The 26152-nt window shown below is 57.0% G+C and overlaps 1 protein-coding gene across 1 annotated transcript in view; it reads right to left on the bottom strand.

The window, feature by feature from the left end:
* Positions 1-19472, bottom strand: part of LOC134426579 (ATP-sensitive inward rectifier potassium channel 12) — a 31102-nt gene extending 11630 nt beyond the window's left edge. Inside the window, exon 1 of the mRNA XM_063171695.1 lies at positions 18908-19472. The gene's annotated coding sequence lies outside the window, so the exon portion shown is untranslated. The remainder of the gene's footprint in view (positions 1-18907) is intronic.
* Between the last annotated feature and the right edge of the window lie 6680 nt (positions 19473-26152).

The following is a 26152-nucleotide window of genomic DNA, read 5'->3' as shown; positions in this document are numbered from 1 at the left end:
AAATAACAACCCCCACGTGTGTCCTTGTGCAACCCTACAATGAACAAGGCGAGTGCACAGCCCGGCGTTGGCGAGCCCGGGCCCTGCTGTGTGCACACATGGGCTGACAAGGAGAGGGGCACCAGCAGGCAAACCCAAAACGCTGCCACAGGAAGACTTGGGGAGGTAACAGTGGTGTCACGCTGCTGCCACCCACAACAGCCTGCAGAACCCCTGGGGTCCTGGTCCTGCCCACCAGCATCCCTTTAGCAGTGCAAACAGACATCACACAGCATCCTGGCATGGCTGGGTGGCTGTGGTGGCAATGGGAGGGCACAGAGCAAAAGGAGCCCGTGGCTGGGGCAAGGGCCAAGTCTGGTGGCACTGGGGAGGATGACAGGTCTGGTGGCATTGGGACAGGGTGACATGGCCCTGGTGAAGAGCCTCACGGAGAGTTACACAACGCTGCCCTGGGCTGTGTGTGCCGTGCGCGCCGCTATCGACACGGCCCCGGCCGCCCTCCGACATCCCCGGGGGGAACAGAGCCCTGCAAGTGGCACAGATGGGAGTGCACGTGAGCAGGGGACCTGCTGAGCCCCCCCTCAAAGCCTGGGGCTCCTGCAGTGGGCAGCAGCCACGCAGCAGCATCCCACTGTGCCCTGGCTGGGCTGTGGGGAGCAGGGGGAGCAGGGCAGGCACCCACCCCAGCATCCTGCTGGGAAAACACAGTAGGTAAGGCACTGCATGACCCCCAGCCAGGGACTTCCAGGACATCAAAGACCAGCAAGAAGGATGCAACAAATTGAAACCTGGGGGATGTGATACCAGATTAGGGCAAGGACCTTGGTTCTTGGGTCTTGCCACTTAAGGAGGTCTGTGACCCAAAACCACCCTCAAGCCTATTTCAGGAGAGGAAGAAAAATCCCCCTCTTTTTCTGTTGGAGGGGAAAAACCCTCTCTGCTCCCATAGGCAGCAAGGAGCCCTCCCCTCAGCACAGCAGCAGGAGAAGCAGGGATGGTCTCGTCCATAGAGGTGGGGAAACTGAGGCACGGTGGCTGGAGAGGCCTGAGCCTGGGCACTGGCAGCAGCCCTTGTCATCACCTTCGCCCCTGGCTGGCCTGGCCCCAGGTCGAGATATTTATAAAGCCGATAAGGGAGCAGAAAGAATTTTCCAAACGCCAAAGTTACGTAACCTCTTCTCGCCCTCCACGGACATCGCCTTCAGTTATAGGCGTGGTTTGGGGGGAGCCCTCGTGGTGGGACTGATGGGGCCACCACTGCATGGTCACCCCAAAGGGTCTCACCCTCCTCTCCCTCACCACAGAGAGTCCCCAGGGCCAGGCACCAGCCTGAGCCACCGTGTCACCCTGTGGAGCCCCATCCCTGAGGGACCCTGATGGTTTTGGGGCCAGTCTCCCCATCCTGTGTGGGGACCCCAGGTTTTTGTCTGGGTTCTGGGTGGCTGAGCCCCCCAGGGTGTGCACACCCCTGCAGCCCACCCCAGCACGGGCTGGATGTCACGACAGATGACAACCTGAGCAAGCTGGCATTGCCATGGTGACAATCAATGGCTGCTGCTGGGAGGACTCGTGTGGAGGTGCTGCACCAGCACCTGCCCCCCAAAGTGCTGACTGCAGGCACCCCCTGCCCTCCACCAGCCCCATTTCCACCCCTTTTTACCCCATTAAACCTCACAGGCAACTCCCAAAGCCTTCTCCATCGCGTCACAGCTGCTTCCAACTCCACCAGCTGTGCCTCAGTTTCCCCAGCCCTGCACTGCTACCCCAGGGGAGGACAGACAAATATCCCTTCCCTGGGATATTTTCCTGTCGCCCAACTTCGGCCGAGGCTGCGGAGTTGGAGGGATGCTGAGCGAAGGCTCCGTCGCTGTGGCAACCCGCGGCGGCCGTCTCCAGGCGACCGCCCAGGGATGCTGCAGAGATGCTCTGGAGGCAGAGCGAGAGGGACCAGGGCGGTGGGGGATGTATCCATAGGGATGCCACCCCCCTACTCCCCTTCCCCACCCAAACCACAGCCTGGGTCTTTGTCACAGGGTGTCGAAGCGCCCTGAAAACAGGCACTGCTTTGACTCAGGCAGCTGGCTGAGCACTGACGAGCTCATGGCAGCACAGGCTGGCTGGTGGGAACACCAGCAGGATGCTCCCGGGTGGGAGCAGGGCCACTCTGCTTCCAGGGACACCTGCAGAGCTGTGGAAACCATTGCTGGAAATAAGCCCGTTAGCTTCTTAACCCTCATTAAGCAGCTTAGGGGGGACACGCGCCCTCCTACGCAAACCCGGAGGTGGAGGAGGCCCTTGCCAGGGCGAAGGGGTGACGGCATCTCGGGGGGTGCTGTGGGGGTGGCACGGGGGGCACAGCCCCGTCCCTCCCCTCGGCGAGCTGTGCTCCTGCTCCCAGCCCCGCTGCTGGGCAGGGATGGTGAGGATGGTGAGGATGGGGTGGCAGCGCTGAGCGGTGGGCAGGGATGGTGAGGATGGTGAGGATGGTGAGGATGGTGAGGATGGTGAGGATGGGGTGGCAGCGCTGAGCGGCGGGCAGGGATGGTGATGGTGGTGATGATGGGTGTCACACCCGTGTGACGAGTGTGGGAGGTCTCAGCCGCAGCCCCGCCGGCGGTGACAGGGACGGCCCGGCCAGCGCCCGGCACCGCGGCTGCGGGACGGAGCGGGGCGCTTCTAATCACTCCACTTGGAAACCGTCCCGTTTTTACATTTGTTAAATTAAAGGATGTCAGCGTCTGATGCCAAGCCCAGGCTCCCTCGGAAATTTAAACTAATGACAGCGAGGAAAATGAGCTGGAACCAGAGCACAGGCGCTCCCACGTTATCCAGCCTCACCAGCCATCTCTGTGCCGGGGTTTATATGGCAGCTCTCAGAGAGCCAACCACCACAAAGATCTCAACTTTCTGCCCCAAAATCCAACCTTGCCCACTCTGCTCGGCCAGAAGGTGCAGTGGTGACACCTGGGCAAGCCAGGCTGTTGTGCCGGGGGTCCCGGAGACCCCCATCCTGCTGCAGCCTCTCAAAGGGCAAACATCTCCCTCCTTGCAGGGTACCGCTGCCCGGGGCGGTGGGGTTTATGGCAGGGCAGCTCAGCCAGTGCGATGTGCGGATCTCTCCAGCTCTGACGGCTCCTACAGCGGCTCCATCCTGCCTGGCCCTGTGCCAGCAGGCAGCGGGGTCCTGGCAGAGCGCGGGGGCCCCTCGCTGCCCCGCTTCCCCACGGAAATACCTGGGCTCAGGCGAGGGCTTCGCTCCCGGCGCTCTCCAGGCTCCGCTGCTGGGGTGGTTTTGTGCTGCAGCTGAGTAAAACCACAGAGTGGTGGTTGTATGGCTTGTTGGTTTTTTTTTTGTTGTTTTTTTTTTTCCTTTTATAATTTTCTCGGCGAGATAAAATTAAACAAACAAGCCCTTCTGGGAGCAGCGCGAGGAAGGGAGCCTGCTTCCCTACAGATGTGCGTGTCCTCAGCTATTACAAGCACCGAATTAAGCTTTCCCTGTGGCTGGGACATTTGCACAATCCCACTCGTTCGCCTCCTGCGGTTTCACTGGTAGGAGACTGGCTCACTCTGCAGCCTCCCTCCCCATGAGGTCATCACCCAAACACCTATTTTTCACAAAAACATTGAGAATGTTGGGTTTTTTTTCCTGACCTCACCATCTTGCCATCAAATTAGAGTGGTTTGGAGTGCAAGGCTGGGAGAGCTCAGTGAAGCAGAACATGCTGAGGAGAGACAGAATGGAATAGGATAGGATAGGATAGGATAGGATAGGATAGGATAGGATAGAATAGAATAGAATAGAATAGAATAGAATAGAATAGAATAGAATAGAATAGAATAGAATAGAATAGAATAGAATAGAATAGAATAGAATAGAATAGGAGATGCAGCCAGACATTCCCCAGGGCATGGGGCTGCAGAGGAGGGGGAATGCTGTTGGTCAGGAGGGGAGTGGGGTCTCCCAGCTGCTCTCCCAGCCCCATCTGCATCCCCCAAACCCTAAAAGGAGCAATGATGGCATAAGGCTTGCAAACACACCTAAACTTCCCAGCTTCATCTGCCTCAGGAGCCAGCCCAGAAGCGTTGCCATAGCTTTGAGGACCACCGGTGGGTTTTGCAGCACAATCTGGACCAGGGATCTATGCAAATCCCCAAGGCAGGAGAAGCCTTTATGGAGGCATATGACAACCGAAAAAGAATAGCGCTCAGTGCTCTACTCCCACACGCCACCCCCCAACTTCACCATCATTTAAATCAGTCTTAAGTTGGAAGAATTCAAATCAACACTGTCGTCACAGAGCCAAGCAGAGAGGTGACACAACTTGGATGCTGCCAGGGAAATTGCCCCCCTGAGACTCCAAACTCATCAGCCCATCACTTTTTTTTTTTGAAACCCCATCGAGGAAAACAAATGAACTGGCAACTTGCTGCCCCCAGCCCTCCGTTGCCTCTTGCCTGGGCTGCTGGAGAGGTTTCCAACCAGCCTTCCCCTGGGATCAACAGGAGGGGGACCGGTGGGAGAAAAAAATATCCAAGACATGCTGTTGAGGCTAGAGAGCTGCAGTTGGAAAAGAAATCAAAGCTTCTAAAGAGAGAGATGCCAAGGAGATACTGTTGTTCCCAAGAGAAACAGGACATTCCTCTCCCAGGGGGGGAAAATGAGGAGGAAGGCTCGTGCCACCTCTTTCAGCTCCCTGGCATAGGTGCTCAGCAGTCTGGGCACAGCTTGTCCCTGCTGTGCCACACTGCAGACACAGATGGCATCACAGATAGTGATTTTTTTTCATGTGTTTTGTTGGGGTTTTTTACCCCAAAAGCTCATTTTCCATTTGGGGGAAAGGTTGCTGACAGACCCAAGGCGAATGTGGAGCCGCTCTTTGGGTTCCTGGAGACCTCCCTGCCTTTCTGCACCACACAGAATCATCAGGGTTGGAAATGGTCTCTAAGATCACCCAGTTAACCCAGCACTGCCATGGCCACCACTAACCCATGTCCCCAAGTGTCTCATCTGCACCTCTAACCATGAGCCCAGACCTGCTGTTGTCTCAGGGCATCAGCAGAATCCTCAGGGCTCTTATGGGAGTCACAAAGAGAAGAAGCCGTGGGGAAAAATTTATATTTTGCTATTGCTAGGAACACCAAAATCAGATCCTGGCTTAGTCCGTAGGGGGAAGGATCATCAGGTTATATTTTCCTTATAAAACATGTTTGAGTTACACAAGCAACGGGATCAGGCTGGAAGCAAGAGGGTGAGATCATCTCAGCGCAGCCCTGGTTGATCCCCTGAAACCACCCAGTCCGGCTGGTTCAGCACAATTCCTGCAGCAAACTGTTCCTGCAGGAAGTTTTATACCTGTGCCCTTGGGCTAAGCCTTGACAGCATCTTTCACTGGGAACAAGGTGCCTGCCTCCTCAAGGCAGCACCTGGGGACCTCACAGGGAGAGGAGGGTGGGAGCAGAGTTGGCCTGGCTATAAATAATCCCATGGAAAGGAAACGGGAGAAAAAGCAGCAAAAAGCAGCAACCAATAAATGCAGGGAGATGTGTTCAGCTACAGGCACTCAGTGTGAACAGCTCCTTGTGCTCCATGGGATCCCATGGAATCAGGCACGAGAGAAAATGGGATCCATTGCAGCTCAACAAAGCAGGATCCATCACCTTTCCATGAGAAACACATGGAAACCAACCCAGAGCCCAGTGTGCAGGATGCAACACATGGCTCGTGGCAAGACCTCATCCACTCTGCTCCATTAGGAAAGATGAAGTTGAGAAAGGGGAGAGTTAAATAAAGGAGAGTTAAATTACAGAGAGTTAAATCAAGATGCTTGTTGGACCATGTTAACACAGAGCTGGCCTGGCTCCTGGTGCCACCAGCACTGAACACCCAGCAATCCCATCCCCAGCAAGCTGGGAAATAGCCTGTGTTTAAGGCAATCATTATTTGCAATCTGTGATCCCAGAGAAAAGGGCAGAAAAAGCAACTTCTCATTTTCACCAATAAAAGAGAAATTGCAGAAGCTCAGCAAGCACAGTGGCCAGCAGGTCACAACCAGCAGTGCTGGAGTGATTCATCCTAAACGAGGCAGATTTAGCCAAACTAGCCTAGAATAAGGCAGGGAAAGAGCCCAGGGTTTTCCCTGCTGGTACCTGCCAGTCATTCACCCATGGGAGCAACAGGGCCAGGGAAGAGGAGACAGAGGAACATCATCCCCAGCACTGCTGTCCCCTCCATCTCCAGGACAATCAATGAAAAGCTTCAATCCCACCTCCCACACACACATTCATACTGCACAAAGGCCCATTAAAGTGGGAATTCTTTCCCCTCTTTTCCCAGCTTGTCTTCCCAGAGCACATCAGTTCCCAAAGGTGCTGGAGTACCAAGGGCCCAGGCACTGCTCCACAGCATCCACCAGGCTGGTCCTCCCCACAAAACCACCCGAGCAGCTTCAGTTTGGCTTGTGTGTAACTTATTATTGAAGCTGAACAAATAATTCAGGGCAAGAGCTCCAGGAGCAACGTTTTGCCTTTTCATTTTCCGCTCTGGAGCTGTCTGCAGCTTTCCCAGAGCTCGGGGATGATTTAAAGACCTGTCTCCGGACGGGAGCGTCTCGCTGCGACGCCGGCTCCGAGTGTTTGATGGCCCGGGTTTCACGTGCGTGTTTGAGGACACGCTGGACACATAAGGATGGATGAGCCTTTCCTGGTACCCTAATTAGATGAGCAGCATTTGCAAGTGGGTTCTGGGGATTTTTTTATTTTTTTTTTCTCTGTGTTGGAGACCTGCAAACACTTCGGCGCAGAGTTAACGACTGCCTGTTCGTTAGGCAGGGCTCGGCTGTGCTTTGTGGTGCCTCATTTTTCCAGTCATCAGTGGTGCCATCCTGGACATGAGATTTCCTTGGAGCATCCCATTCCCAGCTCCTCTTTACACCCCAAACCACTAAGGATGTGGGAAAGGAGGATGGGACCATGGGCAGAGCCAGGCTGTGATGGCTCTGACCTTCCAGCGCTGCAGCCATCCCAGGAATTTGCCTCCTCATTAGTGGAAAGGTTATGGAGAGGGGATAGGCTCTGTGCAAACTCCCCGTGGTGCTCATGTGACACAGACTGGCAAAGGCAGCTCGCCCCTTTGCTCAGGCAAGTGCCAGCCGAAAGAAAAGCAGGGAAGAGAAGCAGAGCCACATTCCCAGGCTGCAGAACCCAAATCAGAGGTCCCCATACTTGGAGCAGAGCCTGTTTCCCCCACACCGTCTGCCTGTCCCTGGGAAGCCCATCTGTCCTCAAGGCCACATGAAATGCTGACTCCAAGTGCCTCCACCCTTTTCCTGGAGGAAAGGGCTGCTGTCAGCCGCTGCTGTGACCCCAGACTCTCATCAGAGAAGATGAAGGGGCTGAGAAAGGGACACCCCTCCTGAAGCTGCGGTGGGAGAGATGACATCAAGGACAACCCTGGCTCCTCAGTTGCTGTCACTGAGTTTGTTGCTTTGAGAATGGAGCAAACCAATGCCATCGACCTCCCACGGTAAAACCCCTGAGAGCAGCTCATGTGCTGGACAGAAGGAGCCATTTAATGCCCCCCCCCCCAGCACCTGAACATTTTGGGGCCATCCCAGGTGACCAGGCCTGGGGCTCCATTAGTCCAGCCTGAACAGCTTTCTCCTCCCATTGCGTAATTGCTCTTTGTTGAGCAGACCCAGCCTCTGGCAATACATTTTCTCCAGCCTTGCTGCTTTCCTGTAACATTTCCCTTATTCCTTTCACTCTCTCTGGACAGTTGTTGAAACACGTGGAGAGGGAGAGGAGAGAAAAACCCAATGCTTGTCCTGCATGTAAAGCAAAACTCCGGATGGGAAAAGGGGGGAAAAAAGCAGGAAATGGTGTCAGATGCCTCTTCCCAATCCATCCCCTCCCAGTTTGCCTGTGGGGGTTTGACAAAAGGGCTTTTGGCTGACAAAATGATTACAGGGTGCTGAGGCAGTAAGGTGCACATGGGCTTCTTCCCTGCATTTCAAACAGGGCGAGGACATGGCTGCACTTCTGGAGGGGTCGCGGTGATGGGGCTGAGGAAGGGGGAATTTGGGAAAGGGAGGAAGGAGGGATATCTTCTGCTTGGGAAAAAAGCAAGGGCAGAGCAGGTGGGAATGTGTGTGATGAAGCCAAAGGCAGGTGAGGCTGAAGATCCATGATGGGATGAGGTTGGGTTTGGGAGGATGCTGGTGGCGGTGGGGAAGGGAGAAGCTGCAAAGTGGGGAAAGGAGAAGCTGCAGCCGCTGGTCCCTGAGCAGGGACAGATCCTGAGGCCTTGTTCCGAGCTGGGGCAGCGGCAGCAGTGGCAGAGGGAGCGGGGTTCAGCTCCGGACGGGAGCTCGGGGTGCGCGGGGCAGAGCGCGGTGCCCGCGGCGCACTCGGACCCGCCGCGCCTGCCGGCGGTGGGTGCTGGGCAGCGGGGAGGAGGAGAGGAGGATTTCAGCTCCCAACTCAATCTGTTGGAGAACTTGGCCTGCTCCCCGTCAGGCTGAAAATAGCACACATGTAAGGACGCGCACGCAGCGCTGGCTGTGTCCTCGCCGAGCGCTTCCTTCCTGCCGCGCTCCACGCAGCGCCCGGACCCCGCAGCCCCCGAGCCCCCACGGCGGACAGAGCCGGGGCACGATGCTCCTCAGAGCATCCTCACGGCACACACCACGGGCAGTGCACAGATCCTTTCACCTTCAGCCGCTTCTCACGTGTCCGTCCGGCGGCGGCTTCCCCGCCGTTCTCATCTGGAGCGGCTCACGGCGGGAGCGGATCTTTATTAGAAACTGGCATCTGGCTTTATCTGAAACTGGCTTCAGCCCTCCCCGCAGCCCCCGCTCAGCCCTGGCCTCGGGATGGGGCAGAGAGCACGCACCGGTGCCCAGCAGGCGGGCAGGGAACTTCCACAAGTCCCCGGTTTTATTCCTGGTTTTATCTGCGAGCTCATTATGGGCGATGGGAGAATAAAGCCCCGGCGCTCGCTGCGGGAGCCTGAGCTGCCCGGCCGGGGTCGAGCCCCAGCCCTCGCAGGGACAGGGAAGCAGCAGAGCGTGCTGCAAGCTGGAGGATGGAGATAACCCTGGCGGCAGCCAGAGCTGGTTCCTGCAGCGGAGAGGGAAGAAAAGAGGCTGAGCTCCCCACGGACAGCAGGCACGGGAATAATGGGAGAGCTTTGTCGGGACTTCGCTGCAGCTCTGAGCACAGCTTGTGCAAAGTGCTGCTCCCCTCCCGTCCCTGCTGGGAATGAATACCTCTAAAGAAATGTTCCTCTAAAGGGCAAATACCCCGGGATGGAGGAAATGCAGGAAGCAGCCTTGAGGGGCAGAGACTGAGGGATCTGGGAAGTGCAAAAAGTAAAGAACACCGGGGCTGGGGAGGGATGTACAGGGACACACACGGATGCACAGGGACACACACGGATGTACAGGTGATCCACACAGATGTACAGGGACACACACGGATGTACAGGGACACACACGGATGTACAGGTGATCCACACGGATGTACAGGGACACACATGGATGTACAGGTGATCCACACAGATGTACAGGGACACACATGGATGTACAGGGACACACACGGATGTACAGGTGACCCCCATGGAGCTTGGTGCTTGCAAGAGGGAGTTGTCAGAAACACACAGGTGGTTCTGTGCTCGGGGTGAGCTGTGCACAGCCTGTGGGGTGATGCCCTGTGCAGCAGGAGCCAGCAGCCCTACAGATCCCAGGCTGTCCCATGTCACAGGGCACGGCTCCACAGAGCACCCAGCAGGACAGGCACTGCCTCGTGAGAACACATTTGTGTTTTGTGCCTTGTGAGAACACCTTTCTTCCCAATCTCCACTCTGCCAGGGCTCTGCTTTGTGCCAACAGAGGCCTCACGGTGCAGCACTTGGCTGGGGACAGCAGCAGGACACCAGGGAATATCAGTTGGCTGGGCAGGGACCAAGATCTCACTCACAGCACTCCAGATCTGCACCTGGGCATGGCCAAAACCTCTCTGCTTCCCAAAACCCTCTGAGGAGCAGCGTGTGGTATCAGCTCTCCTGAAACAAAGCCATTGTGGTTGAGGCAGGATCCTTATTAATCCTTTCCTCTCTTTAATTTCCATTTTTTCTCAGTTCCCTTCCCCGTTGCTCAGGCAGGGCTTGGGTAGGGCCCTGCTGCTGCCAGGCTGTGTCCCTGTGGCACAGTGCCACTGGTGCCATTGCTGTGTGGCACAGGGAGGTGATGGGGGCTGCATTTGGGGTGGATGGTGGGATCAGAGGAATGGAAAGGGAAGGGAGACAGGGACGGAGCAGAGAGCCCCAGATGGAGGGGAAGGGGAAGGTGGGGAGCACCAAAATCAGCCAAAATCACCCCATCAGCAGCAGGCAGGGGCTGGGAGGGGTGCACAGGTGGATCCCAGCCCCATCCTCCATCCATCTGGGGGTGGAGACAGGAAACTGCCACTTACTGAACCAGCTTTGGTGAAACATCCCAGCTTCCCCCCAGACACCATTCCCAGGGATGGACCACAGGGAAAAGTGGGACAGGGCATCCTCAGCGCCCACAAAACACAGAGATCGCCTTTCCCACCTCTGCCAGCAGCGCCTTCCTCAGCCACCCACCACCAACACATCTCCCTACACCCTTGGGTCATCACCTTCCTCCCCCAGGACCCTGAAAAGCACCCTTTCCCTATTACAGCCCACACCCAGCACTGCTGCAGTCCTTTCCAGCACCAGCCCTGCCACACCAATGGCCACTGATGCCACCAGCGTGTCCCCAGCTCCCAGGGGACCCTGGGCAGGGGTCAGCACACAGAGCCTGGGTGGCTCCAGGCCCTCCCATGGTGCCCACCCTTACATAAACACCCAGGCCCGGGACTGTTTGTGTTTGTGCTGCCTTCAGCGCTGGGCTCCTCAACCCTATTTGCATAACAAATAATTAATAATAAATAATGACTGGGAGGACGGTGTGGGTTGCCAGATTGTGCTGATTAGGGAACAAACACCATTGCACCAGTGAAGGCAGGCATCACAGGGCCCCGTGTCCTCACCAAGTGTGGGATGGGGACACGACAGGGACAATGTCCTGTGTGACTCTTGGCGCTTCTGGGGAGGGGGGAGAGGAGGAGGAAGAAGAGGATGAGGAGGAGGCAGCGCTGTGGGTGGTGGTGGGGTGGGTCATTGGTGCTGCCAGGTGGGTGCCTTGGCACAGCCCAGCTCTGTGCCCACACATGTGGCACCCCATGGCACCCCAATGCACCCCACGGCATCCCACAGCGTTCCACAGCATCCTACAGCTTCCTACATCATCCCACAGCTTCCTACAGCATCCCACAGCGTTCCACAGCATCCTCCAGCACCCCACAGCATCCCAATGCACCCCACAGCATCCCACAGCTTCCTACAGCACCCCACAGCATCCCACAGCTTCCTACAGCATCCCACAGCGTTCCACAGCATCCTACAGCATCTCACAGCTTCCTACAGCATTCTATAGCACCCCACAGCATCCCAATGCACCCCACAGCATACTACAGCTTCCTACAGCACCCTACAACATCCCACAGCGTCCCAGACCACCCCAGTGCACCCCACAGCATCTCACAGCATCCTACAGCATCCCATCACACCCCACAGCACCCCACAGCTTCCTACAGCCTCCCACAGCACCCCCAGGCTCGCTCTGTGCCCTCATTAGAGCCCGGGACAGCACTCCCTAATTGTCTGCCGATGGCGCCGCTCCGCATCATTAACGAGCCGAGCAGCACCGGCTCATTAAGGCGAAGCCTTTGCTCCGGCAGCCCCGCAGCCAAACCGGGCTGGGGACACTGTGACCACAAGGTCCTGGCAGGTGGCACCCCCTCCCCGGGCCAGGGGGGCTGAAAGCACCAAAAAATCCCCCCTGTGCTGGAACGTGGGGATGTGAGTGATGGGATGGGGTGTTTGACCCCCTGGAGCAGCCTCTGCCTGGAGATCACACACCTGCAGCTCCTGGAGCATGAAAGGGGAAAAGGAGAGAGAAAAGGAAAAGCAGGGGGAAAAAAAGCCAAAAAAAAAAAAAAAAAAAAAAAACCAAAACAAACAAAAAAATCCAAACATAAAACAGAAGGGGAAAAGAGAGGGGGTGACAGAAAAAAGAAAGGAAAGGAATGAAGATAGCAAAGAGGAAAGGAAAGGAAAGGAAAGGAAAGGAAAGGAAAGGAAAGGAAAGGAAAGGAAAGGAAAGGAAAGGAAAGGAAAGGAAAGGAAAGGAAAGGAAAGGAAAGGAAAGGAAAGGAAAGGAAAGGAAAGGAAAGGAAAGGAAAGAAGGAAAGGAAAGGAAAGGAAAGGAAAGGAAAGGAAAGGAAAGGAAAGGAAAGGAAAGGAAAGGAAAGGAAAGGAAAGGAAAGGAAAGGAAAGGAAAGGAAAGGAAAGGAAAGGAAAGGAAAGGGGAAATCAGGTTCTCTTGTCTTAGATCTGCTCAAGCACTGAGTGCTGGTCACACATGGGAGCGCTGGGAGCAGTGGGATGCTGGAGTGAGCAATGGCCAGAGCTTGTGGATCTGTGTGGCCAGAGGCAGACTGGGAGCAGGTGCCTTCCTCCCTGGCAGAGCAGGGGATGAAGCAGAGCTCAGCCCTCTCTCACTCCCCGCCACGAAACTCTGCAGGTCCAGCTCGATGTCCCCAATCCCTGCAGAGTCCCAGACAAGCCCTGGATGCCAGCAGAGCTCTGGGGCCTCTCATTGCAGCCCCAAAGCAGCCCCTGCTGTACCCCAGCAGAGCAGTGATGCCTCACTGCCTCTCCTCTATCACTGTAATTCCTTTGCTCTGCTGAATTGCTTCCCCTTCAGCACCACACACAATCCATTGCACTGTAATTACACGGGGATTTTAATATCTGGTGTATTTATAAGATGCACTTAATTCATCAGCCCCTTCAGGCACACTGTCAGCACAGCCCTCGGCACGGTGGGAAGGATGACTCGCTGTCAGATGCAGATTAGCTGGCCCATGGGTGTGACTGCTGTGGAGGGTGTTCTGAGCCCAGCTGGGAGCCCAGCCTGGCTGGGGGGCAGGATCCCACCGTGCCAGGTGCCCCAACCCTCCAGGGGTTGTGCCAGGGCTCCCCTGAGTGCTGCAGGGACAAAGCAGCACAATCCAGAGACTTCTCCCAAATTTAAATCATCCAACAGGTTGGAATTTGGCAGAAATGTGTTGGGGTGAGTTTCATCCCTACAGCCCAAGCACTGGGGGTTCCCCAAGTGAGGTGAACGACCCACATTCAGACCCCAAGAAGAAAGCAGTTACTACTGAAGCCTTATTTCTCCTGGCGTTCGTTTTGGTGGCTCCTTTCCAGCCACGTCCTAAAAGGGAACCAAAGGCCTTTGAGCCTCTTGCAGGGAGCACAATGCAATGATTTTCCCAGCCCGGGCAGGAGGGATGAGCTCACTGGTGTCCTTGGTTCCCCCTGGCCTCGGGGTGTGGGGTCCCTGTGCCCAGCACAGCGTGTGCCCTCCAGGAGGGCACAGGGCACTCAGCAGGATTCTGGGGGTGCTGGAGCTCCATCCCACCCGGCCCTGGCAGAAACCCCAGCTGAGCCTGGGAACGAGGGGCAAAGGGGGATGGAGAAGGGTGGTCTCACTGCCTCGGTCCCTGGGGCCACCCTGGCTGTCACTGATGGATGACACCGCGTATTTCACACTGGGATCACACCGGGATTTCCCACAGCCCTGCAGTGACATCCATGCTGCCTGGTGGCACCCACAGGTGGTGGCATTGCTGTGAGGCACCACGGAGGCACAGCCCAGCTGCTGGGGGCACTGCATGGCCCTGCACGAGCAGGAAGGGACAGGGACCCACCAGGTCCCCACAGCACCGAGTGAGCAGTGGGACGCAAACCCTGCTCCTGCTTGCAGCGAGCTGTGCTGGAGCAGAGCTGGGCCAGAGAGGGACTGTGGTGACATTTCAGCTGCAGGAGGACCTGCAGCAGGTGCCACCTGAGCCCCTGGGCTCAGGTCAGCACCCTGAGCCCACCCACAGCCCCCAGGGCTGGGTCAGATCCCAGGTGCACGGCCCTTGGCAGTGGTCAGGCACGGTGACACACTGGTGACACACTGGTGGCACACTGGTCCCTGCCACACCACGGCCTTGGCACAGCCTGGCAGGGAGGTCTCTCCCCACATCTCCCTGTTCTGGCACCCTGTGGCTTCCTGGGAACTCAAGCAGAGGACACGAAGGGCCAGGATGTCCCCCCATGGCCCATGGCATGTCACACACACCCAGAGCTGCCCCTCCCTGCCAGCCTGCCCCGAGTGCCAGCCCTGAGTGGGGACACCAGCTCTGGGGGCAGAGCTTGGGCTCAGCTGGGGCACCTCCAACCCAGGGTTCTCTGAGGAGCTGCTAATTCCCCATCCCCTCCCCATCCAGAGGGTCCCTGGTACCCGCTCCCCACAGCATGGCACAGCCTCTGCCTCAGTTTCCCCGCCTGCACAGTGCTCTCCGAGAGGGGACAGGCAGCACTGTGGGTGGCAGGAGGGTGCAGCAGGGACTCCAACCTCACCTCTGACTTAGGACCAGGACAGTGCCCTCTCTGCCGTCCCCATCCCCAACCCCTCCTCCTGCTGCCACCCAGGGCCCCTCTGACCCCCAAGGTCACTGCCAGAAGGGGCTGTGAGCAGACACCTCAACCCCACAGCCAGCCAGCCCTGCCAACCACCCCCTCCTGACGCTGCCCCTCCCCGGAGCGCAGCTGCCCTGCAGGTGTCCCCCTGCCTCCCCCTGTCCCCAACAAGCGAATTTCCCGGGAGCCGGGCTCGCGCTGCAGCTCCGCCGGTGGCACTGGCGCTGAGCAGAGCACACACTGCAGCACGGCCGTTACGTAAGCCCCAGCCAGCTCGGGGGATGTAGGACACCAGGGTTGTCCCCCGGCCCCCCCCGGGGCTGCCACCCCCACCCCGGGGCTTGGGAGTTTGGGGGGAACCCCCCCAGCCCAGCCCACGCTGCAAGGAGAGGCTGGGGTGGCTCTAGGGATGCTGTGGCGCTGCTGTGGGGCACACGGGGGTGGCACTGGGGTGGCACTGGGGGGACAGGAGGGTTGGGCGGCTGTGGGGCAGGGAATGGGGCATGGGAGGTGGGGATGGGGCTGGGAGGCAGCGGGTGCTGCGTTCACATCCTACTGAGTCCCTCTGGGCTGTCCAGGGCTCACCCGGGCAGGTGAAGGCTCAGGGAAGGAGCCAGGGTCAGGCTGTGACTGCCGGGCTGTGCCTCCCTCGGGGTGACTCACGGAGCAGGATGCAAAGGATCCAGCCCTGATGCCAGCCTGCTGCATCTGCATCCCCATCCTCACAAATCCGGAGGGTCAGCATCCCTAAGGACAGCCTTCCTGAGGCCAGCATCCCTGTGACAGCATCCCTGTGACAGCATCCCTGCCATCACCCTCCTTGGGATCAGCGTCCCTGGAGCAGCATCCCAGGGAGCAGGAACACCCCTGGTGCCTCCAGCACAGGCTGGGGAGCCACGAGCAGGATTTCCCAGAGCTGGAGGGAAAATCCTTCCCCTGCAGGACAGCCCTGGCCCCACCTGCCCTGCATCCCTGCGGGGACACGGAGGTGAGGGGTGGCACAGCTGGCATCACCCATCCCCAAACACCCATCCCCATGCTGGGGGCACTGCCAGGGGGCAAACAGGGCTGGCAGCACCCTCAGGATCAGCCTTATCCTGGCTACCAGAGCATCGGGATCCCGGCAGCATCCCCTGCCTTGGTGCAGGATTGGGAGCCCAAATCCCCCACAGCACCACAATTAAGTGATTTCTTTCTGGTTTTCTGTCAAGCACAGTCTGGATCTGGCCATTTCTGTTTGAGGATGTCAGGGAGGAGGAGAAAAAAGCCCAGGCTAAAGGTCCCAGCAATGGGAGATACCAGAGCAGGAAATTAATGTTAATTAATTCATAATGACGCTGAGATAGTGATACCAGATGCTTCAAAAGTCCAACGGGGGAATCTGAGAGAGCTTTGCAAGGAATCCATCGCCCACCGGCAGCCCTGCCTCACTGCAAGCTGGGAACAGGGAGTGAGCTGGGAACTGGGATCAAGCTGGGACTGCAGGACCCAGCTGGGACCAGGGAACAAGCCAGGAACGAGCCAGGAATGGTGAAAGAGGGGCACATCCCTGTGAGGTGACAAGCCCACAGTCACCCAGATCCGTGCAGAGCAGCTCTGGGAGCCTCCCTGCCACCACACTCCCACCTTTCTCCCCTGCACCCCAACTCAGAAGCCAGAGTGGAGCTGGAGTGATGAGACACCCGCCGGGCTCTGCTCCCTGGGGCACAGGGGCTTCCCAAGACCCTAATGCTCATTTTTCCTCTTTTTTTCCTCCATTTCAGGCACACCAGGGCCAGGGCAGGTGGCTGGGTATGCACTGGGCACTCAGGGGGATGGAAGGACAGGCTCATGATCTGGGACAGGGACACAGGTCCTTTGCCAATCAGTGTCCCCACACTCAGGGGACAATTTCTCCCTCCTCATCCATGTGAGCCAGCCCTTGCCCTGCACTGCCAAACACAAATGGGGCTGGACTTCAGCCAAGGGGTGCAAAAGAGCCCAGAAAGGGGCTTGAGCCTGGTGCCACCTCCCCAGGGCAGGGGACAGCAGAGCCAGCACCAGGAAGGGTGCAAGCATGAACTCTGCAAAACCCACAGGCAAACCCTGGGCTTGGGGCTGTTTGTCCTGGCAGGGGGATTGTGCTCCTTGCACAGTGATCCAGCAGCTCCTGCACCCAGAGGGGACCCTCAGGACGGGGCCTGGCAGTGGCAGAGCAGGGTGGCACAGCCAGGGCACAGCGCTGCCATCGCTGCTTACATAAGGTGTCCCCTCCAAGTGCCACACACCCGAGCGGTGACAGGAGAGCAGGACAGGACTGTCCCACTCCTGCTGCAGACAGCACCCCCAAAACTGCCAACCCAGCCCTGTTCCCCCTGCACAGGGCTTGGGTGAGGCTCCTGTGTCTCTCAAGCACATTCCCACCCCAAGAGCCCCTAAAGCTGGCAGGAATTGGGTGGAAATGCCAGGTTTCAGCTCACGGTGCTGCTCCCCCGAAGTTTATCCGCAGCAGGAACATTTCTGCTGCGCTGCTGGTGGAGCTGCCCCAGCCAGCAGGGACAGGGGAAAACCCCACTGTGACACCACCAAAAACTACAGAGCACCACGGCACCAGAGTCAGGGCGACACCAAAATCCCAACCCCAGCTGGTCCCATGGGAATTGCCATAACCATCCCTGGGTCATTCCAGCGCTAAGGAAAAAAACTGCTTTGACTTCACAGGCAAAGCAACTCTTTTGGGTAAAGAGCAGCAGAGGCAACACAGGATTTCAAAGTGTGTTTTGGATCAGAGGCAAGAAGTAAAGTGGCCTTTACGGCGCCTTCCCCAGCAAAGCCAGAGCTTTATTAAGCTTATCTGGCATGGACGGGAGCGCTCGCTGTTCTTCCAGGCCTGAAAAGAGCAGGCAAGGATTTTCTTTTTTTTTTAATTTTTTTTTTTTTAAGTCTTGTTTTCATTATTTTCTGGTGGCTTCATTGCTTTGTGCTCACACAAAGGGAATTTCACCTGCTGTTCCAAACAAAAGGCCCTGGAAAGTTTTGCAGAGAAGGGGATGAGGGGAAGAAGGTTTGTAGAAGCAAAACGAGTTGTTGCAGGGCTTGTTGTGGATTTTTTTCCACAGTGACCTGTAAAACATCCCCAGCTCTCTGCTGCTTGCAGAGGACCTGGCGCCGACATGTGAGCGCCCTGTCCCCAGCAGTGTCACCCCTGGGATGGGAATGGGAAGATGTCAGAAATTGGGGTTGATTTGGGGTGCAGAGGGAAGGCAGCAGGACCGCTTCCCATCTTTTTCACGGGCAAAGTCACGCCACGCTTTCTAAGAACAGGAAAGAAGAGAACCCAGCCCTCGATTGCTGACACCACAGCAAAACAGGTGGTTCAAAATCACAAGTGCAAAACGGGGGGAAGAAAATAAACCCTATTTGGTGATTTTGTGCTCATATTCACTGCAAAACTGTCCGGGAATGCTGCTAAATACACACCATTTTCCCTCTCACACTCTTTGCTCTATAATTAAGAGAGACTTCTAAAAATACGAACGGCCTCGAGCACCCAGTGAAGGCGTGCAGGTGCTGCTAACTGGAGGCACTTTAGTACAGCTCATTTTCTGGACAATTTTACTCGCCTGGCTCGTGCTCAGCGCCGATACTATTACAGTGATGCAATTATGCTGCTGCTGCTGCTGCTGCTGCTGCTGCTGCTGCTGCTGCTCTGCCGGGCTCGGCTCGCTCGGGTTTTTCCCTGTGCTTTGCAGTTTGCCTCCCAAGCCCCCCCAGCCCCGCAGCTCCCGGGCTCACCCCAAGCGTGTCCCCGCCGGCAGGGCCCGGGGAGCTGGGGATAGGAGGGTCAGGAGCTGTGTGTGTGTGTGTCACACCGACGTGTGAACATCCCTGTGTGGGCACCGAGGGGCACAACCCCGCGTGGGCATCGCCCAAAACAGCCGCTGTGCAAAAGTTTTGGGTGAGGAAGCGAGCTGGCCGGGGGAAGCGAGCAGAGGGGATCAGGAGCACAGAGAGGAACCCAAAAAGCAGCAGCAATACCCTCAGTGCTGGCTGGGCAGGGAGGGGGCCCATGGCACTGGCACGGTGACGCCGCTTGGCAAAGCATCCCCCCCCCCCAAAAAAACTGGCATTTGGGGCACAGGGGTGAGGGGGAACTTTCCCCGTGGAGCCGGCGCTGCGAAACTTCCCTGTCTTATTTCTCCATTAGGGCTGCAATAGGTGGAAGTGATTGACTCACTATGAGACTGCTGTTTTTGCCTCTGACTTGGGATTGAGACGGAGCTGGAGGAGCCGTGGTGGGCAGGCACCGGAGCCGGCACTTACCTCTCACTGCATCCAGCCCCTCGGGCCGTGGGGCTGCAGCTCCTGGACAGTTAGCTGGCAGGGCACCCCACATCCACTCGGCTTTCTCCCAGGACCGACGTTCGGCTGCTGCTTCTTAGGCACAGACCCAACCCCTCCATTCCAACCACAGGGGGAAAAAAATATCTTCTTCCAAAAGAAAAAAAAATTTAAAAAAAAATAAAAAAAAAAGGAGGGAGATAAAAAAAAAATTAAAAAAAAAAAAAAAAACAAACTCGCTTTTTTTCTTGGTTCGGTTTCCCCGTGGAGAAAAAAAGAAAAACAGATAAATCCCAGCGACCAAGAGATCCAGACTCAGGTGAATTTAGCTTCAAACTCCCTCTGTGCTTTCGGAGCCTTCACCCTCAAATGGGCTCTGGAAGATGCTGGGGGACCCATCGTAGCCAAAGTGTCATCAAATATCCTTCGGGCTCAACTCCGCTCCTGCCCGGGGAGGGTGGACTTCTTCCCTTCTTCCCTGCTTGCTGCGTGCTGTGGAGTTGGCAGGGACCTGCCTGTTCCAGCCTCAGCGTGGAGGGTGGGTGGGTTGGTTGGTTGATGTGGGTTGGTTTTCTCTTTTTTTTTTTTTTTTTTTTTTTTCTCGCCGCTATTGGTTTCCCTGCTATCTGATCCTGAGCGAGCGCTGCAGCTCGCCGCTTGCTTCCCTGCTTTTTTCCCCCCACCAGCTCCCAGGCTTTTTGACAGGGAATGAAACACAGACACCCAGTGAGACAGGCTCCGGCTTCTACAAAGCTCCACTCCCTCCTGCTGCCTTTGTCCGCGAACAGCAACTCCTCCAACTCTGCCCGTAGACACGAGGGAACCTCTGCATCAGCACTTTGCTAATGGCTGCTTCGCCCCAGCCCTTCGGCCCTTCTGCTGCTGCTTCTTCTTCCTCTTCTTCTTCTTCTTCCTCTCCTCCACCTTGATGGCTTCCGCTGGCTTTTCCTAGCCCGGCAGGCACAGAGCCGGGAAGCAACAGCCCCTTCCCGATGGATGCATCTCAGCTCCCACAGCCCCTTCCCGATGGATGCATCTCAGCTCCCCCGCGCTGCTCGGGGGGCAGCAGCCCTGCAGCCCATCATCATCCTCGCTGGGCACCTTCCATGGAAAATCGAGGGTGGGACAGCGTCCCTGAAGGCTTCACTTTGGGCTGGTTTAGGGGCAGGGGGTTGTGTGTGTGTGTGGGGAGGGGAGATGGGGGGAGAGAGGGGGCTGAGAATTGGAGCCACTTATTGCAGGCGGGGATTAATTTTATTTTCTTTTCGAAAGGTTGAGTGGAGTCCAAGTTTGTTTCGTTGGGGGTGAGCATAATTTTAAACCGTTTGGGAGGCTTTGGGTGCCTCCAGGTCACGCTATCCTTATAACAGCGAGGCCTTTTTGGAGGGGGTCAAAGTGAAACCTTCCCCTGTGGAGGGGAGCAGAGGCTCAGGGATGCTGCAGTGGGCTCACAACCCCGGCTGGCTCCCAGCCAGAGGGAGATGCAAACCAGCCACCGTCTGTAATTTTTGCTACACTTCCTCCACACTCGGTCACCCGCGAGATCCCAGGGCTGCTGCCTGCTCCTTTTTTGGGGATTCATAGGCTTTGTTCACAAAAAAAAAAAAAAAAGAAAGAAAGAAATCACAGCCAGGAGACCTCCAGCCTTGCCAGCGATGCTCGGCGCTGCTCAGCGTGGCTGTCACGAGCTGGCAGGTCACAGAGAAAACATGAAACCCCACAGAACACGGCACATGAAGAGGCTGCCTCCTCCCCTGCTCTTTGGCAGCCTCTCCCTCACTTTTCCGTGGTTCCCACCACAAGTTTGGGACCAGCAATTCCTCCCTCTCTCCTTTGACAGCATCCTGGAGCAGCGACTCTCCTGGTGCTCAACTCCCATCCTCTCCTGAGATGGAGATTATTCCTTCACTGCTCCCAAATACCCCAGAGCACCTCAGGGCAATGCTTCCAGTGCTGCCTCCACTCCCCTCTCCACCTTGGCTTGTCCCATCTCACTCTATTCCACAAACCTCAGAAACACTGAATTTTAACCAACACCAAAATCCCAGGATGAAAAGCACTGCAGGGCCTTGCCCCAGCCCTGATGGATACTCAGTTAACAGCAGGGATTTGGGATTTGCAGATCAAAGAGGACACCAGCTCACACACTGGGCATGGTGGTCTTGTGCAAGACCACTCAGGGACATCCTGACCCCAAAACACTGCTCCTTTCTGTCTGTCAGGCAGCCCCTCACACACCAGCTCTCCTGCCACACCAGCATGACCATGGAAAGATTCCCAAATACCTCCCTGCCCCAGTGCCCAGCCAGAGGTGCCAGACCAAAGTTCCTGACACTCCTTCAAAAATAGATTAAAAGATTGGCTGCAGAGCTGGGGTGGGAGACCGGCCATGGGCCAGGGGCACGCACTGGGGTGAGGGGAGCAGCTTCAGGGTCCCCAGTCCAAGAGTGGGGCTGGGTGAAGCTGGGCAGCCACAACTGGCCAGGCTGGTGTTCCCATCACCTGCACATGCTGGTGGCTTATCCCTCCCTCCCAAGTTTGCTACAGGAAATGCAAATGAATAGCCTGGGACTTCCATCCCTGTAACCCCAGTTTCCCTCTGCTTTTGGGGAAAAGTTCCCCACGTTTTCCCACCAGGGCTGGGGAGAAGCTCATTGTCCCCTTCTGTCGGCACAGGACCGCAGCCCTGGGGACCCCCATGTTCCGGGCTCCTATCCGGGGAACAGCTCCAGCCAGGATCCAACCTCCCCTGCCCCAAACCACTCTTCTGGGAATTGTCCAGGTGAGGGGAGGAGGATGAAGGGCTGGAATGGGGGTGCTCCAATCGAGCCCTGGCGAGCGAGCGCGGCTGCGCGGGGCCGTGAGCTCGCGAGTCAGCGCTGAGCCATTAGGGCTAATTTAATCAGGATGGATGGCCCGATTGGAGGGCTGCCGTCCATAAATCCCCCCCCTCCCGCTGCATTAATGTCAGGGCTCCCACAGGAGGAGGAGGCCGAGGGGGAGGCGGGGATGGGGAAACGTGCTAAGTCACCCATCCTCCTGGTGGCTGCTCGGATTGATGCCACCAGCCCGTCCTGCACACCCTGGGGACACAGCCCACTGTCCTCCAGCCCTTCTGAAAACCTAGCAGCTGGATTGCAAGCAAACTGGGTTTGCTGAGCCCCAAAAGGTGCAGGGTAGTTCACAAATCCCACAGGGCAGGGGTGTGCTCCCATGGGCATCTCGCCCATCTGCTCCAATGGGGTTTGCAGCAGGAGGAAGGTGGGGTGCTGGGGGAAATAGGCTTGGAGCCCCATCGAAGGCTCCTGTGTGATAACTGGGACTTGGAAATACAAGCTGAGAAAGCCCCAAGGCTGATGGATGCAGCACCTAGCCCAGAGCCCAGAAAAATGTTCAGAATTCAAGCCACACCAGACCACGACACCACTGCAAGACGTCCCTATGGAATACCAGCTCCTCTCTCCCAGCACCCCACTCCCTTCCCACTTCTGCTCCAAAAAAGGCCATTTGCAGGCTTTTGATGACCAAAAACACGTCCCTCTATCCACTGGGCGGTGAGAACCACACGTGCCAGCTCAGGAAACAAACCCTCATCCATCCAGGTCAAAAATATCCATGAGCTTTGCCACGGCCACGCCTCGCCCTGGCACTGCTGCCCCATCCGAGCTGGCTCCATCTCCCCTGCCCAGGCAGACCCCCAGCTTCCAGCCTGGGCCATCTGCTCACGGGCACGGGGTGCCCACCCTGCCAGGCCACAGTCTTGGCCAGCAAAGGGAGGCAGAGGGCCAAGTCCTGGTGGGATTTGGGAAGAGAGCGGGCCAGGGGATGCGGCAGACGGAGGGGAGGAGGGATGGCACGGGTCTGTGGGCACTGCTCTCGCCCCTGGAGCCCTCACAGCAGAGGAGAAAGCAGGGGGTGATGGCCCAGGGGAGAAGAGATGTTTGTGTTACCAGGGGATCTCAGCTTGGGAGAGCAGCAAGGATGTCCAGGAGCAGTTGGGTGATGGAGAGAGGGATGCTCAGCCATGGTATCCACGTCCAGAGCATCTCAAGGGCTGTGTCAGCACAGAGGGGACACAAAAGAGCTCAGGGAGGTTGACCCCAGGGCGTGAGGAGCAGTGAGCTGAGGCACTGCCGTGGATTTCTCTGGAAATAGAGGAATGCACATCCCTGTGCTTCAGTGAGACCAGGAGGGAGAGAGGGCAGGGAAGGAGCCCAGCTGCAGCAGGAGGAGCACAGCAGCTGAGGGCTTTTGATTCTAGTGCTTTTTTGGCACTATGAGTGAGGTCTTGGGGACCAGAAACCGCTGATGGGGGCAAGAATTGGCCATTGCCATGCAGGGATGTGGAGCAGCTCTCCATAGGTTGGTCACACCATGCCCAGCAGGTCTTGCTCTCTTGGCTCAGCACCTTTGTCTCCACTCACCCAGGAAAGAGCAGCAAAAACAGGATTGGGCATGAGGAACCATCAGCCAGGAGCAATAATCTGCTCCATGAAAAGCTATGGAGCAGGTGAGCCATTTCTCCCCAGAATGGCTAGCACAGGGGGGGGAAAAAAAGACATTTGTATTTCTGCCAGTTGACAAAATGAAATGCCACTTGTAGCCAGTGAAACTCTGCAGATTTTGCTAATGAAGGACTGCTCCATCCAGCTTCCAGCTGGATCCCAGCCCCAGCCACAACACGGACCCTGGCAGCATCCCCGTCGCATCCCAGCACTGGTGCCACAGCTCAGGCTCCTGCACACCCAGGCTCAGCCCCACAGCAGGGACACAGACCCACTGCCAGCTTTGCTCCCCTGTGTTTGCCCTGGGGACTGTGCTGCTGGGGCAGCACCGCGTCCCTCGGGAGGCTCTAACACATCTTAGGAAATTTTCCCATTCTACTCAGTTTAATTTCACCCATTAGAGCTTGTTTCAGCAGGGTCCCCAGGGAATGGCACTCCCCAGCATCCTCCTCTGGCTCTTCCTCTGCTTCTCTTCTCCCTGTGCACACAGCTCAGCTCAGCATGGCTCAGCCTTGCTCCTCCATGAGCAGTGCTGGTCCAAACAAGCACATCCTCCATAAAACTTGCACCTCCTTGCACAGTCCCAGAGGATTTCCCAGCTGGTCATGATACACTTTTTGGGAGTTGGAAGGTGCTGACCCTGCCCTGCTGCACACAGAGAGGACAAACACTTGAGGAGACCTTGGCCAGTGCATTTCATCATGGCCAGAGGTGGGAGCCTCCTTATCCACAACTGAGAGCAAAAATTGAGCCAGTTTGGGAAAATCATGCACCCTCAGCATGCCACCACTCCAAGACCAGGCCAGAGACTCCATGGCTTGGGATCCTGACTGGAAAAACATGAAAAAGCGGGAGGAAAGAAGCTTATCTGCTGCTGTCATGGCCTGCAGTGTTTGGGGTGAGGATTTGGGGCAGCAGATGGGAATTCCTAGACTTCATGCACAATCCCAGTGCCAGCTCCATGGGCCAGTTGTGATGAGCACAGCTTTAGCATTTTACCATGTCATGCTCAGCAAAGAGCAGCTCCCCTGCGGGCTCACAGCACCCAGGAGAAACCATGGAGCCCTTTCAGCTTTCCTCACTCCACAACCAATGCTCAGCTCCCCTTCCCCTCATCCAAAGGGTGAATTATTTCAGGAAAGGAGGAAGAAAAAGCAGCAGTGATGAGCTGCTCACACTGTGGGTGGACACACTGTGGGTCAGACAGGCACCTCTCCCAACCCAGAGGTTTGGCTGCAGCCACAGAGCCCAACTGGCTGCTTACATAAAGGAGCAGAGGGCAGGGCCTGCAGGACCACCAGCACAGGCAGCAGATGCTCCCAGGGCAAATCCACCCGCCCGGGCAGACGTCACCTAATCAGCACGCTGGCTTCCTCCCAAGGCACTCCTGGGCACTCTGTAAATATCTTATGTAAGCACCCCTGGCCTGGCTGGAGCCACTGCAGCCATGTCACAGCCATTCCCTCCTGGACACAGGCACAGAGGAGGTCTGGGGGGTCTGAAGGGGTTTTCCCCATCATGGACCTGTCAGGTCCCCTTGGTGACACTGAGGAGGCTCCAGGGAAATTCTGGTGTGTGCGGAAGAATTGTCCATCCCCAGAGGCAAAAAAAAAACCAGAAGAAGGGGTCAAAATGACAAATCACTTCTGCCCCCAAGCTATTTGTCCTCCAGGATTTGGCAGCTGGGTGCAGGGCTGGGAAGAGCCCAACAGCCCTTCCTACAAGGGCAGCACCTCCAGCCCAGCCACAGCTGAAGTCCCCTCAGTGATGGAGACACCACACCAAGCCAGGAGACTCTGCCAGTGCTCAGCTCCCACCACGTGGGGAATTTCTCATCTCATCTCCCCAAATTTCTCAGCACTGCCAGAGACATGAGAGACACAGAGAGAGATTCCTCTTTGTCCTGAGCAGCCTTCTGGAGACAGCTGGAGTTGTGAGGCTGGAGAGAGCCCATGGATGGACACAGCGGGGTAGAACCAGCTGGGCTGGGGCATGAGCAGGGTGCAGAGGATGGATAACCTGGGAGCACCTTCAGCACTTCAGGCTGCTCAGTGAGGTGAAAGCTCAGGTGAGGGCTGTGCTGTCAGACACTATTTCCTCCCTCCCTCCAGGCTCGCATCTACAAATGATTTACCCACAGTGGTTTTGGCCAAAGGAAACCCCAAATGAGTGGGATTTTGCCTTTACCTGTCAGCACCAGCCTTGGGGGACCTGCCCATGCATGGGGCATCCTCTCCTGTGCCAAACCAGGTCACAGAGAGCTCGGTGGGCTCAGACATCAGCTGAGGATGCTCGGGGGCACAGACAGCAGCAGGCCGAGGGATCAGACAGGACACGACCCGCCCCAGCCTCCTGCTCTATTTGACGGTCATTTAAACACTACAAACCCGCCCTGTCTTTTACAAGAGGCATTTCACACCCGCCCCCGCTGCTAAATAAAGCATCCCCAGCCCTGCTGCACCTCCCGGGGCAGCGCTGGGCACGGAGCAAGGTTAAATTATCCCTGCACAATCAGCACCAGCGGCTCCTCCATCAGCCCTGCAGCTCCAGGCTGAGCTGGCCGTGCCACCAGGAGGGGACAAGAGAGGCAGACAGAGAATTTGGGTCTGTAGCTGGCAGGGGGGAATACACACACAAATATCTGTGCTGTCCTGCTCTTGGCAAGGCCTCTGTGCCCGCTGCTGGCAGCTCTCAGGGGTTGGGAGAGGGAAAAGGGATGCAG

This window comes from Melospiza melodia, chromosome 18, assembly GCF_035770615.1.
Source record: "Melospiza melodia melodia isolate bMelMel2 chromosome 18, bMelMel2.pri, whole genome shotgun sequence".
NCBI classification, from domain to species: domain Eukaryota; kingdom Metazoa; phylum Chordata; class Aves; order Passeriformes; family Passerellidae; genus Melospiza; species Melospiza melodia.
This window is presented reverse-complemented; position numbering and strand designations above follow the sequence as displayed.